Source organism: Trachypithecus francoisi, unplaced genomic scaffold (genome assembly GCF_009764315.1).
Source record: "Trachypithecus francoisi isolate TF-2019V2 unplaced genomic scaffold, Tfra_2.0 Lachesis_group6, whole genome shotgun sequence".
NCBI classification, from domain to species: Eukaryota; Metazoa; Chordata; class Mammalia; order Primates; family Cercopithecidae; genus Trachypithecus; species Trachypithecus francoisi.
The window spans coordinates 80,127,088-80,141,205 of NW_022681471.1; the positions used below are offsets into that span (position 1 = coordinate 80,127,088).

At 36.5% G+C, this 14,118-nt stretch overlaps 1 long non-coding RNA gene across 1 annotated transcript in view; it reads left to right on the top strand.

The window, feature by feature from the left end:
- The first annotated feature begins 3,116 nt into the window (after window positions 1-3,116).
- LOC117077924 overlaps window positions 3,117-14,118 on the top strand; it is a 118,274-nt gene continuing 107,272 nt past the window's right edge. The window contains exon 1 of the long non-coding RNA XR_004434870.1: window positions 3,117-3,409. This is a non-coding gene — a long non-coding RNA (uncharacterized LOC117077924). The remainder of the gene's footprint in view (window positions 3,410-14,118) is intronic.

Below are 14,118 nucleotides of genomic sequence, written 5' to 3' on the forward strand. Positions count from 1 at the left end.
TTTACCATAGCAAGGACTTGGAACCAACCCAAATGCTCATCAATGATAGACTGGATAAATAAAATGTGGCACATATACACCACAGAATACTATGCAGCCATAACAGGATTAGTTCGTGTCCTTTGCAGGAACACTGATGAAGCTGGAAGCCATCATTCCCAGCAAACTAACACGGGAACAGAAAACCAAACACCGCATGTTCTCACTCGTAAGTGGGAGCTGAACAATGAGAACACATGGACACAGGGAAGGGAACATCACACACCAGGGCCTGACAGGGGGTGGGGGCAAATGGGAGGGAGAACATTAGGACAAATACCTAATGCATGTGGGGCTTAAAACCTAGATGATAGGTTGATAGATTCAGCAAGCCACCATGGCACATATATACCTATGTAACAAACCTGCACATTCTACACATGTATCCCATAACTTAAAGTAAAATTGTAAAAAAATTAAATCTACAAGACTATTACAATCCCAATTCTTTTGTTAGATCTAGCTAAAAAATGTAGTATGTGGATACATTACTTTTTTCTGGTTTTAATTTTTATCTGATTACTAGCTTAGTGAATCTTTCATACGCCTTTCAGAAGGGGGATAATTATCTTCCCTCGACCATCTGGTTATCAGTCACACATGGATAGCTATCTAGGTATAATAGGCAAACATTCTGCTTTAGGACCACCAGTACCTACTTATTGTAGAAATGATTACACCACCAGGAAATCAGGTTGGTCAAGTCCTTAGTTAACACCTACTACATGCCTTAGTGACTGCCTTGGAGTCTTTCTTTGCAGAAACCATTATAGATTTAAACAAACTTGGGATTGTTTTACAAATTGTTAAATATAACAGTGGTAACTTTTTCATTATGTTAATATTAGATGTGTTTCTCACTGAAAATTTTGATGGCTAAGGTTTTGCAAATTAATCTTGTATTTAAAACAACATGAGGTAGAGAATAATTTAGTAATTCTAGGGTATTTTAGGTGATTAGTCATTTTTATCACTTTTGGAACAAAACTCACGAAAATGATTTTTAAAATGACTAATTTGTAGTTTATGAATTTGGGCTGAATTGGTTTGAGCAGAATCTTGTAAAATTTTAAATAAATATCATCTAAACCCATTCATCTAGAAAGCCAAATCAATTGTGTAAACTTGCCTGTACTCTGTACAGGTAAGAATACAGATTAATTAGACTGCTATAAAAATACTCAAAAAAATATGTGACAGTCTGAGGATAATTCGTCTATGGTTGTTGTGATAATTCCATGGTAACAGAGACCTAAAATCCTTTTATGTTGTTGCTCTAATGTCTAATTTAAGTACTGAACCCTGTCATTGTAGTGTAAATGTAGCCAGAGAGTGTGTAATGTAACATATATCAATGAGTGTGTTTGTGTTCCAATAAAACTTTATTTTTGAAAATTGAAATTTAAATTTTATATAATTTGTACATGTCATGAAATATGTGTTTCTTAATTTTTTTAACCACTTATATATGTAAAAATAATTATTTGCTCTCTGATCAAACAAAAACAGATAGTAGACAAGCTTTGGCCCTTGAGTTGTAGTTCACTGGCCCCAGCTCCAACTCTAGTAGCTCAGGTTATCATTTCCCTATCTTAGTCAGGTTGGATTACACTTTATGTTGTAAGCATACTTGTTCTAGATTTCTGAGGGGCTTACCCTTGTTTTCCAAGGACATTACAATCTTATCAGCTTCACAACACCATCATTGGACAAGATTTTCTTATCTGAAATACCTTGATGAAGTCTCTAGCAGTGGTCATGTATTTTATTTACTTCAGACTGAGACAGTAGTTCTGTGTGGGTTTACCTTTTAATTCTCCAATATTTTTTGTCTCTTATTACTAGTTTCAATCAATATTTATGTAGTATTTATGTGCCAGTCTTGTTGTAAGTTTATTTAATATGTTACTTTCTCACAACAAACCTATGAAATTAGTACTATTATCTCTATTTTACCTATGGGGAAACTGAGGCACAGAAGGCTTAAATAACTTGAGCTAATAACGCAGATAATAGATAGCAGAGCTAGGATCCAAATCTAGGTTGCGTGGATCCAGAGTCAGAGTCCACTTTGCCTTTCTAAACAACCTTGGTGTGTTGTTTTCTTAAATAAGAAATGTAGGAATGTTTCTCTCCAAACCCTGAAATATTTACGTCAGCCACACGGGACACCTCCTTCTTGTACAGCTAAATTAGTATCACCAGTGTTCTTGGAGACCTAGGATTCCTGATTGAGGGATTCTCATGCTGCAATGTCTGTGTCCCATATTGTATTTGTTTATCGAACAGATCTTCTCATTGCCAGACATTGTTTTAAATGCCTTATACACATTGACTTGCTTAATTTAATCTTTACAACAAGCAATTAACAGATGAAAAAGGTCGCATAACTTTGTAAAGGGCAGAGACAGATTCCAACCAAGTTAACGTCTTCGATTGCTATTCTTAATCTTTCTGCAGAGTCTGAGTCTCTTTATTTCTTATCGGCATGGGTTTCTCTGTTTCTTGCTTCAGGGACTTTATGATTGGTCACAAGAAATTCTTGAGCTTGGTTGGTTTTGACATGGCTGCAACATGCTCTGTCTTTCTGACAGGAACGCATAGCAGAATATCAGGTTTTCCTAAGCCCTGTGACAATCATAGAGCACATACGGCATAGATTTTGTTTAAAAAAATCTCTTTTGGTGTGTGTATTCTTCTTGTTTAAAGTCTGAATTGATATTTGCACACTGCTATAACCTCTCTCATGAAGCATTACCTATTTTCAAAGCTACATAAGGTGCTGTTGTAATCATATGGTTTTGTTGTATACATAATCTCTTTTTAATTATTCATCATTGTTTATTTTCCTTTTGTTAGTTTAATTATAAAAACAACGCATACTCATTTTAAGAATCCTAATAATGCAGATCTGTGTGCTGTTGGTGGTGAAAAGTCTTCAGTTTTTTTCATCCCTTTTCTTTATAATTTCCAGCATAATGTCATAGAAATAGATGAAACTCTCAGCGGGTTTATTCTGCATTCACTGACCATGGTGGTTTGAGGGTTAACTTTAAGAAGCACTCTCTCCTTTTCAGCTGACTGCTACATCCGGGAGAAAAGCGCTATTGCCTGGGAAACTAAGTCACGTGAGAACCTGAGGACTCTAGGTGCCAGAACCTGACCTGAGCTGGGGCCTGTGCTTCCAGTGGGTGGTGGGGGACCTGGTGTGCTGGCATCAGGTAAGCGGACTGCCTCGGCAAAGGCTTAAGGACAAGAGACCGGCAGCCTGAACTGGCTGGGGCATCCGGAAGGCTTAGATCTTGTGGCCAAGAGTTCAGACCGTGGCGAAGTGGAGAGTGACATGCAGTTGGATGGTGGTGACTGCGTGGTAAGTTGTATTTGAATACCTGGCAGGAGACAAGAAGTGGGGATGAGCTAGGACTCATCCTCCCTTTATTGTATAATTTGCCTTTTTCCAGAGGGAAGGAAGCCAGACCAGTTAGCAGGACGCCAGGGGTGCAGGAGTGGGAGTGCGGGCATGAGAATAGGTGTCTGGAACAGGACAGAGGGGGAGGGGGACCCTGAGGCGCAAATTCCGTTTCCTTACATGGCTTTTTCTTCTCGTTTTTCTCCTTCTCTCTCACCCCCTATGTCCCCATTATTCTTGTTCTTTCTTTTCCTGGTTATGCATTTTTATTCCTCCAGAGCCTTAATTCGAATGTAAACATTTTGGCTCCTGATCCAGTTCTCTGTTAACTTTCCTGGTATTTGTGATTTCGTGTTTGGTAGCATAACAGGACGACTATAGTTAACAATAATTTATTATATATTTCAAAATAACTGAAAACCGGAATTGAGATGATTCTAACACAAAGAAATGATAAATGCTTGAGGTGATGGATATACCAACTACTCTGATTTGATTATTACACATTGTATGTTATAATCAAAATATCACATGTACCCCATAAATATGTACAACTATTATATATCCATAATAATTAAAACTTCAAAAACGTTAACCAAATGGCAAAAAATCAGAAGTTTTCCAAGTATGGTGAGTAAACGTTTAAAAAGTGACAGCTTCACTAATAAATGCACATGAAAAAACGGAATAGCAGATTATGATTGACAAGAGAATAAAAAGATTGTTTATGCCCTGTGTTGTGCAGAGTTTGGGGACACTGGCACTCAATTACAGTATTGTTAAGTGTGTAAATTAGTATAATCATTTATTGTTGGGCTATTTGGCATATGTAACAAACTTGTAAACTTCTTAGCCTTTTACCTAGAAATTCTACGCTTAGGAAATTTTTTTCAACACTGAAAATACACACAGGCATGCACATACATATATAATGTGTTAATTGCAGCATTATTTGTAATAACACACTTTGGAAATAATCTAAGTGCCCATCAATAGTGAACTGGTAAAATAAATTGTGGTATAACAATATGATTGGATAGAATACAGCCCTTTTAAATGGCACTGATTTGGTGCCTGCGAAATAAGTTACAAAATAGGTTTTCTAGTAGTAGTCATAATATTATCAAATGTTTCTTTACAATATATGTGAATACATACTTCTATGTGAACAGAAAAAATACTGTAAGAAATTATGAACAAAACAACTAGCAATGAAAATCTCTGGGTAGTGGAATTGTAACATTTGTTTTTCCTCCCCTCTTCTGCTTTCCTTCTCAACGTCCTTCCCCAACTTTCTCTCTTTCTTTTTTTCTTAAAGATCCATGTACATTTATTTCAACATTAATTTTTATACTCCAAATACCATTTACTTTCTTTTTTAAGGTATTACATATTAAGCAATACACAAGATTGTAAAGAAAAATTCAACCAATACCATTGTAGCCTTAGCTCAGTTTAACAAGTAAAAATTTGATCAATACAGCTGAGATCTTCTGTGTAACCTTCCTTAATTCCATTACTCCAATCATGAATTTGGTGTTTATTTTTTCTATGAATAATTTTTTAATTTATTACCACATGTACATTTATATCTCAGAAATATATAGTATCATTTTACTTCCTTTAAAGTCTAATATAATGGTATACTGCATATATTCTTCTAAACTTGTTTTTAGTCAAAATATGGTTGTGAGCTTTATGTTGATAACTTTTATTAACAGTTAATTTATTTTCCATACTGTATTGTTTCTAATGTATACCTCTACCACAATTTATTTTTCCATTTTATGAATGACTACTTTGGTTATTTCAGTTTTTAGTACATGTATTTATGTTAATGGACATTGTAATGCATTTCCTTGCTCTATGAATTATTTGATGGATTACTTTGGAAAAGTTATTTCACTTTTTTTTGAGACAATGTCTCACTCTGTCACCCAGGCTGAAGTGCAGTGGCACAATCTCTGCTCACTTCAACCTCTGCCTCCCGGACTCAAGCAGTCCTCTCACCTCAGCCTCCTGAGTAGCTGGGACTACAGGCACCTGCCACCATGCCTGACTAATTTTTGTATGTTTTTGTAGAGACGGGGTTTCACCATGTTGCCAAGGCTGGTCTCAAAATTCTGAGCTCAAGTGATACACCTACCTGCCTCGGCCTCCTAAAGTGCTGTATGACAGGTGTGAGCCACCATGCCAGACCTAGCAATACTTCTATTTTATCAGTTGTAAAATGGGAATAATGGCTACCTAATTCTCAGGATATTGTGAGGCATGAATGAAGAAGCTGTGTAAAGAGTTTGAAATAAATTAACTTTCAACGATTGCACTCATTTCCCATCTTCCTGTCATAAAAGAGATGACTTTGGCCTAAACTGGAAAGCATAACTAGCATACATATTTTAATTTTTTAATTTTATGTATGCATAATAGTTGTATGTGTTTATGAGGTAAATGTGATATTTTGATACAAGCATGAATTGAATAATGATCAAATCTGGGTAACTGGGATACCCATCACCTCAATCAACTATTATTTCTTTGTATTAGGAGCATTCCAATCTATTCTTCTGCTTATTTTGAAATGTACAATAAATTGTTGTTAACTATAGTGGCCCAATTGCACTACTGAACACTAGACTAGATCTTCCTTCTATCTAACTGTATTTTTGTTCCCGTTAACCACCTGTCTTTATTCCCCCTACCCAACTAAAATTCCCAGCCTCTGGTAACCACCATTCTATTCATTACCTCCATAAGGTGAATATTTTAGTTTCCATATATGAGTGAGAACATGTGACATTTGTCTCTGTTTGCCTGGCTTATTTCACGTAGCATAATTTCCTCCAGTTCTAGATATGCTATTGTAAATGACAGGAATCTATTATTTTTTGTGGTTCAATAATATTTCATTGTGTATATATGCCATATTTTCTATATCCATTCATCCACTGATGAGCACCTAGGTTGATTACATATCTTTGGTATTATAAATAGTGCTGCAATAAAACTGGGAGTGCAACTATCTGTTCAATAGCTAGCATAGAGATTTTTTGAAAAAGTACAGGCAAGAAATAGCCTGTACCCAATGATGTTATTTATGGGCTTTATTGTTTTGTGCAGTGAGTTGTGGTATTAGAAGAAGCTTACCTAGTTTACTACTATATTGTTTAGTTTTCTGAGCCCTTACTTTTCCTTCCATGTTAGCATCAGAGAAGATATATTTCCAAAATTACAAGGTACCACAGAACTAAGATAATGAAGGAACTATTGTGTACAATCTTTTAGTGGGTGTTAGGTGATCTGATTCCCATTACTATCCCATAGCATCTTGGGTAAATTATTTCTTTTTTATTTATTTATTTATTTATTTATTTTTATTTTTATTATACTTTAGTTCTAGGGTACATGTGCATAACGTGCAGGTTTGTTACATATGTATACTTATACCATGTTGGTGTGCTGCACCCATCAACTCATCAGCACCCATCAATTCATCATTTATATCAGGTATAACTCCCCAATGCAATCCCTCCAACCTCCCCCTTCCGCATGATAGGCCCCAGTGTGTGATGTTCCCCTTCCCGAGTCCAAGTGATCTCATTGTTCAGTTCCCATCTATGAGTGAGAACATGCGGTGTTTGGTTTTCTCTTCTTGTGATAGTTTGCTAAGAATGATGGTTTCCAGCTGCATCCATGTCCCTACAAAGGACGCAAACCCATCCTTTTTTATGGCTGCATAGTATTCCATGGTGTATATGTGCCACATTTTCTTAATCCAGTCTGTCACAGATGGACATTTGGGTTGATTCCAAGTCTTTGCTATTGTGAATAGTGCCGCAATAAACATACGTGTGCATGTGTCTTTGTAGTAGAATAATTTATAATCCCTTGGGTATATACCCATAGTGGGATGGCTGGGTCATATGTTACATCTAGTTCTAGATCCTTGAGGAATTGCCATACTGTTTTCCATAATGGTTGAGCTAGTTTACAATCCCCCCATCAGTGTAAAAGTGTTCCTATTTCTCCACATCCTCTCCAACACCTGTTGTTTCCTGATTTTTTAATGATTGCCATTCTAACTGGTGTGAGATGGTATCTCATTGTGGTTTTGATTTGCATTTCTCTGATGGCGAGTGATGACGAGCATTTTTTCATGTGTCTGTTGGCTGTATGGATGTCTTCTTTTGAGAAATGTCTGTTCATATCCTTTCCCCACTTTTTGATGGTTTGTTTGTTTTTTTCTTGTATATTGTTTGAGTTCTTTGTAGATTCTGCATATTAGCCCTTTGTCAGATGAGTAGATTGCAAAAATTTTCTCCCATTCTGTAGGTTGCCTGTTCACTCTGATGGTAGTTTCTTTTGCTGTGCAAAAGCTCTTTAGTTTAATGAGATCCCATTTGTCATTTTGGCTTTTGCTGCCGTTGCTTTTGGTGTTTTAGACATGAAGTCCTTGCCCATGCCTATGTCCTCAATGGTATCGCCTAGGTTTTCTTCTAGGGTTTTTATGGTATTAGGTCTAACATTTAAGTCTCTAATCCATCTTGAATTAATCTTCATATAAGGAGTAAGGAAAGGATCTAGTTTCAGCTTTCTACTTATGGCTAGCCAATTTTCCCAGCACCATTTATTAAATAGGGAATCCTTTCCCCATTTCTTGTTTCTCTCAGGTTTGTCAAAGATCAGATGGCTGTAGATGTGTGGTATTATTTCTGAGGACTCTGTTCTGTTCCATTGGTCTATATCTCTGTTTTGGTGCCAGTACCATGCTGTTTTGGTTACTGTAGCCTTGTAGTATAGTTTGAAGTCAGGTAGCGTGACGCCTCCAGCTTTGTCCTTTTGACTTAGGATTGTCTTGGCAATGCGGGCTCTTTTTGGTTCCATATGAACTTTAAAGCCTTTTTTCCAATTCTGTGAAGAAACTCATTGGTAGCTTGATGGGGATGGCATTGAATCTATAAATACCTTGGGCAGTATGGCCATTTTCACGATATTGATTCTTCCTATCCATGAGCATGGTATTTTCTTCCATTTGCTTATGTCCTCTTTGATTTCACTGAGCAGTGGTTTGTAGTTCTCCTTGAAGAGGTCCTTTACATCCCTTGTAAGTTGGATTCCTAGGTATTTTATTCTCTTTGAAGCAATTGTGAATGGAATTTCATTCCTAATTTGGCTCTCTGCTTGTCTGTTACTGGTGTATAAGAATGCTTGTGATTTTTCCACATTCATTTTGTATCCTGAGACTTTGCTGAAGTTGCTTCTCAGCTTAAGGAGATTTTGGGCTGAGACGATGGGGTTTTCTAAATATACAATCATGTCATCTGCAAACAGGGATAATTTGACTTCTTCTTTTCCTAACTGAATCCCCTTGATTTCTTTCTGTTGCCTGATTGCCTTAGCCAGAACTTCCAACACTATGTTGAATAGGAGTGGTGAGAGAGGGCATCCCTGTCTTGTGCCAGTTTTCAAAGGGAATTTTTCCAGTTTTTGCCCATTCAGTATGATATTGGGTGTGGGTTTGTCATAAATAGCTCTTATTATTTTGAGGTACGTTCCATCAATACCGAATTTATTGAGCATTTTTAGCATGAAGGGCTGTTGAATTTTGTCAAAAGCCTATTCTGCATCTATTGAGATAATCATGTGGTTCTTGTCTTTGGTTCTGTTTCTATGCTGGATTACGTTTTTTGATTTGCGAATGTTGAAGCAGCCTTGCATCCCAGGGATGAAGCCCACTTGATGATGGTGGTTAAGCTTTTTGATGTGCTGCTGAATCCGGTTTGCCAGTATTTTATTGAGGATTTTTGCATCAATGTTCATCAGGGATAGTGGTCTAAAATTCTCTTTTTTTGTTGTGTCTCTGCCAGGCTTTGGTATCAGGATGATGTTGGCCTTATAAAATGAGTTAGGGAGGATTCCCTATTTTTCTATTGATTGGAATAGTTTCAGAAGGAATGGTACCAGCTCCTCCTTGTACCTCTGGTAGAATTCAGCTGTGAATCCATCTGGTCCTGGACTTTTTTTGGTGGGTAGGCTATTAATTGTTGCCTCAATTTCAGAGCCTGCTATTGGTCTATTCAGGGACTCAACTTCTTCCTGGTGTAGTCTTGGGAGAGTGTAAGTGTCCAGGAATTATCCATTTCTTCTATATTTTCTAGTTGATTTGCATAGAGGTGTTTATAGTATTCTCTGGTGGTAGTTTGTATTTCTGTGGGTCGGTGGTGATATCCCCTTTATCATTTTTTATTGCGTCTATTTGATTCCCCTCACTTTTCTTCTTTATTAGTCTTGCTAGCGGTCTGTCAATTTTGTTGATCTTTTCAAAAAACCAACTCCTGGATTCATTGATTTTTTGGAGGGTTTTTTGTGTCTCTATCTCCTTCAGTTCTGCTCTGATCTTAGTTATTTCTTGCCTTCTGCTAGCTTTTGAATGTGTTTGCTCTTGCCTCTCTAGTTCTTTTAATTGTGATGTTAGAGTGTCCATTTTAGATCTTTCCTGCTTTCTCTTGTGGGCATTTAGTGCTATAAATTTCCCTCTACACACTGCTTTAAATGTGTCCCAGAGATTCTGGTATGTTGTATCTTTGTTCTCATTGGTTTCAAAGAACATCTTTATTTCTGCTTTCATTTCGTTATGTACCCAGTAGTCATTCAGGAGCAGGTTGTTCAGTTTCCATGTAGTTGAGCAGTTTTGATTGAGTTTCTTAGTCCTGAGTTCTAGTTTGATTGCACTGTGGTCTGAGAGACAGTTTGTTATAATTTCTGTTCTTGTACATTTGCTGAGGAGTGCTTTACTTCCAATTATGTGGTCAATTTTGGAATAAGTGCGATGTGGTGCTGAGAAGAATGTATATTCTGTTGATTTGGGTGGGGAGTTCTATAGATGTCTATTAGGTCCGCTTGGTGCAGAGATGAGTTCAATCCTGGACATCCTTGTTAACTTTCTGTCTCGTTGATCTGTCTAATGTTGACAGTGGAGTGTTGAAGTCTCCCATTATTATTGTATGGGAGTCTAAGTCTCTTTGCAAGTCTGTAAGGACTTGCTTTATGAATCTGGGTGCTCCTGTATTGGGTGCATATATATTTAGAGAGTTAGCTCTTCCTGTTGAATTGATCCCTTTACCATTCTGTAATGGCCTTCTTTGTCTCTTTTGATCTTTGATGGTTTAAAGTCTGTTTTATCAGAGACTAGGATTGTAGTTGCTAAGGTTCTGTTTTGTTGATGTCTTAGTTTGTTTGGGCTGCTATAATTAAAAACACAAACTGAATCACTTATAAGGAACAGAAATTTATTTTTCACAGTTATGGAGTTTGGGAAGTCCAAGATCAAGGTAGTGGCAGATTTGGTGTCAGGTAGAGGAAGTTCTAATTAGCTCTCAGAATCAAAGAAGTGAATACCCAAGCAGGAATAGGGCCCTCCTTTGTTTAAGGATGTTAGCAACAATAATTTTCTGTATTTTCTTTCTAAAGTGCTGCTATTAACATGATTTCTCTCTTTGTGTCTCCAAGTTTTAAATTTCCAGTGAAGAGATTCTGATTGCTAGCTTGAGTCACAGGTGGCTGTGAAGGCAGGTTAAATAACGTAGACATAACCATTAGGTACTCCTTATGAGTCAGGAAGCCATCCTAATTGTTGTCTAGCAGCATCTACTGTTCTACTCACCATTTTTTGAGATGAATATATGTCAATTTTATTACCAGATAAAATATAATAATACATTATTTCTGAAGTAGCGTATATGTGGTGGCACACATACGAAATGTTTTTCTTCATTTTTTCCTCATCTTAAAAATATATCTTTAAGGTACATAATAAACTATTTTAAAAATTTTTAGGTTGCCAGTCACAAGGTGCCTTTTAGTAAGGTACACAATACCTTCTATTAAATATTTTTGCCAGAAAAGTTCACTCAAATCTGATCAAGCCTCTAAATTTAATAATTTATGGGAAATGCAAAGCACAGAATTACATGACAAATGACATCACTGAATGCAGTCAGAAAAATCCAGCCTATGGGAAACTCTACAATGCAGATATGGGTTTTTAAAACAAATACATTTAAATAAAAAAGACAGACAGGGATTGGAGTAGTCCAGAACACCTACAGATTAAAAAAGAATTAAAAACCATATCAACCACTTGCAATGTATAGAGCTTATCTGGATCCTGATTTAAGCAAGCATATTGTTAAGACAGATAAAACATTGCTCGTACCAATGCAAGCTAGTATAATGCTTTTGAAAGCATTGCTTCTAGGTCCTCTCAGAGAACAAAACTAGGAAATATATGCATGTATACACCCATGCAAATAACCACATCTACATTTATTTTTATATGTATCCTATCTATACCTAACAAATGATACGGCTTTATCGTTTGGCTTACCAATCCCATTTCTAGAAGTTTTCCCTGTAGATACACTTTCAACAATACAATACAAAAGTGAATATGCACAGTGAATATGCAACATTATTTATATTTGCAAAATGTTGAAAACAACATAAATACCCATATACACTGTGACACATTCATACAGTGTGGCAGCATGAAACTGTAAAAAAGAAAATGGAAGATCATTATGAGCTAATACAGAGTGATTTCTGGAACGTATCATAAATTAAAAGTGTTAAAGGCAAAAGAATATCTGTAATATGTTACCCTTCATGTGATGAAGGAGGTGTAAAATATACACATATATCTGCTTAATTATGCAAAAGAAATACAGGAAGCCAGAGACTTAATGAGAGGCTACCAGTAGTTAGTGTGTATGGGATGCAAAGAATGAGAGAATGAGAAGGGGATGGTAGAAATGAGGGGGGAGCAACAGTTCTGTGAATATACTTTTTTGTGTGGCCGTAACACTTAGAGCCATGAGACTGCTTCACATACCCTCCAAAAATAACAAATAATTAAAATTAACCATGATTTTGCAAGAAACAAAAGTTCAATGCAATTCATTACAAGTGAACCTAGCTATATTACGAATGAGTAATATAACCGCACTGAAGGGAGTGGGGAAGAAAAAAAGTAAGCTAACCAAAGTAACTATGGAAAGTACTATTAAAAATGCATACTGTAAGGCTAAAGACAAAAATAAATGTACACAGCAGTTGTACTCTAGTGAAGAAAGTTGTTTTTTACATTGGCGTGTGTTAACAATTTTATAATTACTTAATGGGTATATTAGCACTAAACAAATGTTGTGAGTAATAAGAGGTTTCGTAAAAGGAGTTACAAACAAGGAAAGGGAGAAGGCTGAAATGAACTATGTGAATTAGAATCAGAGATATCAGTATAAATGTGTGTATATATGTATATGTTGTATATATGTATATATAAATATAAATATAAGAACATTATCAATATGTAAATATGTATATATTAGTATACATACGTGCACACATAAGGATAGATATAGAAATAAATGTAGATGTGGATATTGTGTGGGTGTATACATACATATATTTCCTAGCTTTGTAACTGAGAGGACCTAGAAACAATGACAAAACATTAGCTGTGATCATACTTAATGCCTGGATTGTGGTTTCTAAATTTTTTTTTCCAATAAAAATAATTAGGGCTTTTTGGAGTCACGGTTGATTTCAAGCCTGGGGTAGGGAACAAAACAAGAGTAGCCAGAAACATCTTATGTTGCCAAAACGTGAGGAAGGATCAATAAATGATGGGGGCATATTGAAAAGACACGGACAAAGCTTGAAGGAGCTCCCAGTCAACAAATCTGTGATAATCTGAACAAAAAAGTAAATAGTAATAGTCTTGGATTATAATATAATACAATAGATACCCATAAATCTATAGTCATATAAATAAATAAATGAATAATAAAGTTAAGATTTGGGAAACAGCTCTTCTTGCAGATGAATTTCAATTAAAATGTACAAAAGTGGCCGGGTGCGGTGGCTCACGCCTGTAATCCCAGCACTTTGGGAGGCCGAGGTGGGTGGATCACGAGGTCAGGAGATCGAGACCATCCTGGCTAACACGGTGAAACCCCGTCTCTAATAAAAATGCAAAAAATTAGCCGGGTGTGGCGGCAGGCACCTGTAGTCCCAGCTACTTGGGAGGCTGAGGCAGGAGAATGGCGTGAACCCGGGAGGCAGAGCTTGCAGTGAGCCAAGATCGCGCCACTGCACTCCAGCCTGAGTGACAGAGCGAGACTCCATCTCAAAAAAAAAGAAAAAAAAAAAAGTACAAAAGTGATGGAAATAGCTACCATTAAGCACAAATCACATAAACATTTTTAACAGACAAGAATCATCAATGGATGCTAAAATTAGTGCGTGGAAAGATGAGACATAGGATATCTGTGTAGTCTCAGACTGTCTCCCCACAAGATGCGTATTAATTGCAAGGAAAATATAGTAACTTTACAATGGAGAAACCTGGTAGAAACCACTTTAAACCAAATTATTAAAGTCATCGTCACCAGTCACCAATAAAAGACATGTGAACCTTGTGCGCCTTCTGATACTATGCACTGAGAAGGAAATAACATCACCTCCGTGGTGTTCTTGCCAAAATTAACTCATGAGGCAACACCACTGTTTATTTATTTTTACAAAGACATTGTGAAAATAACTACTTGGCATACCATACTACTTTAGAGTATCAAGGTCATGAAAGATATAGAAAGACTGAGGGGCTGTCA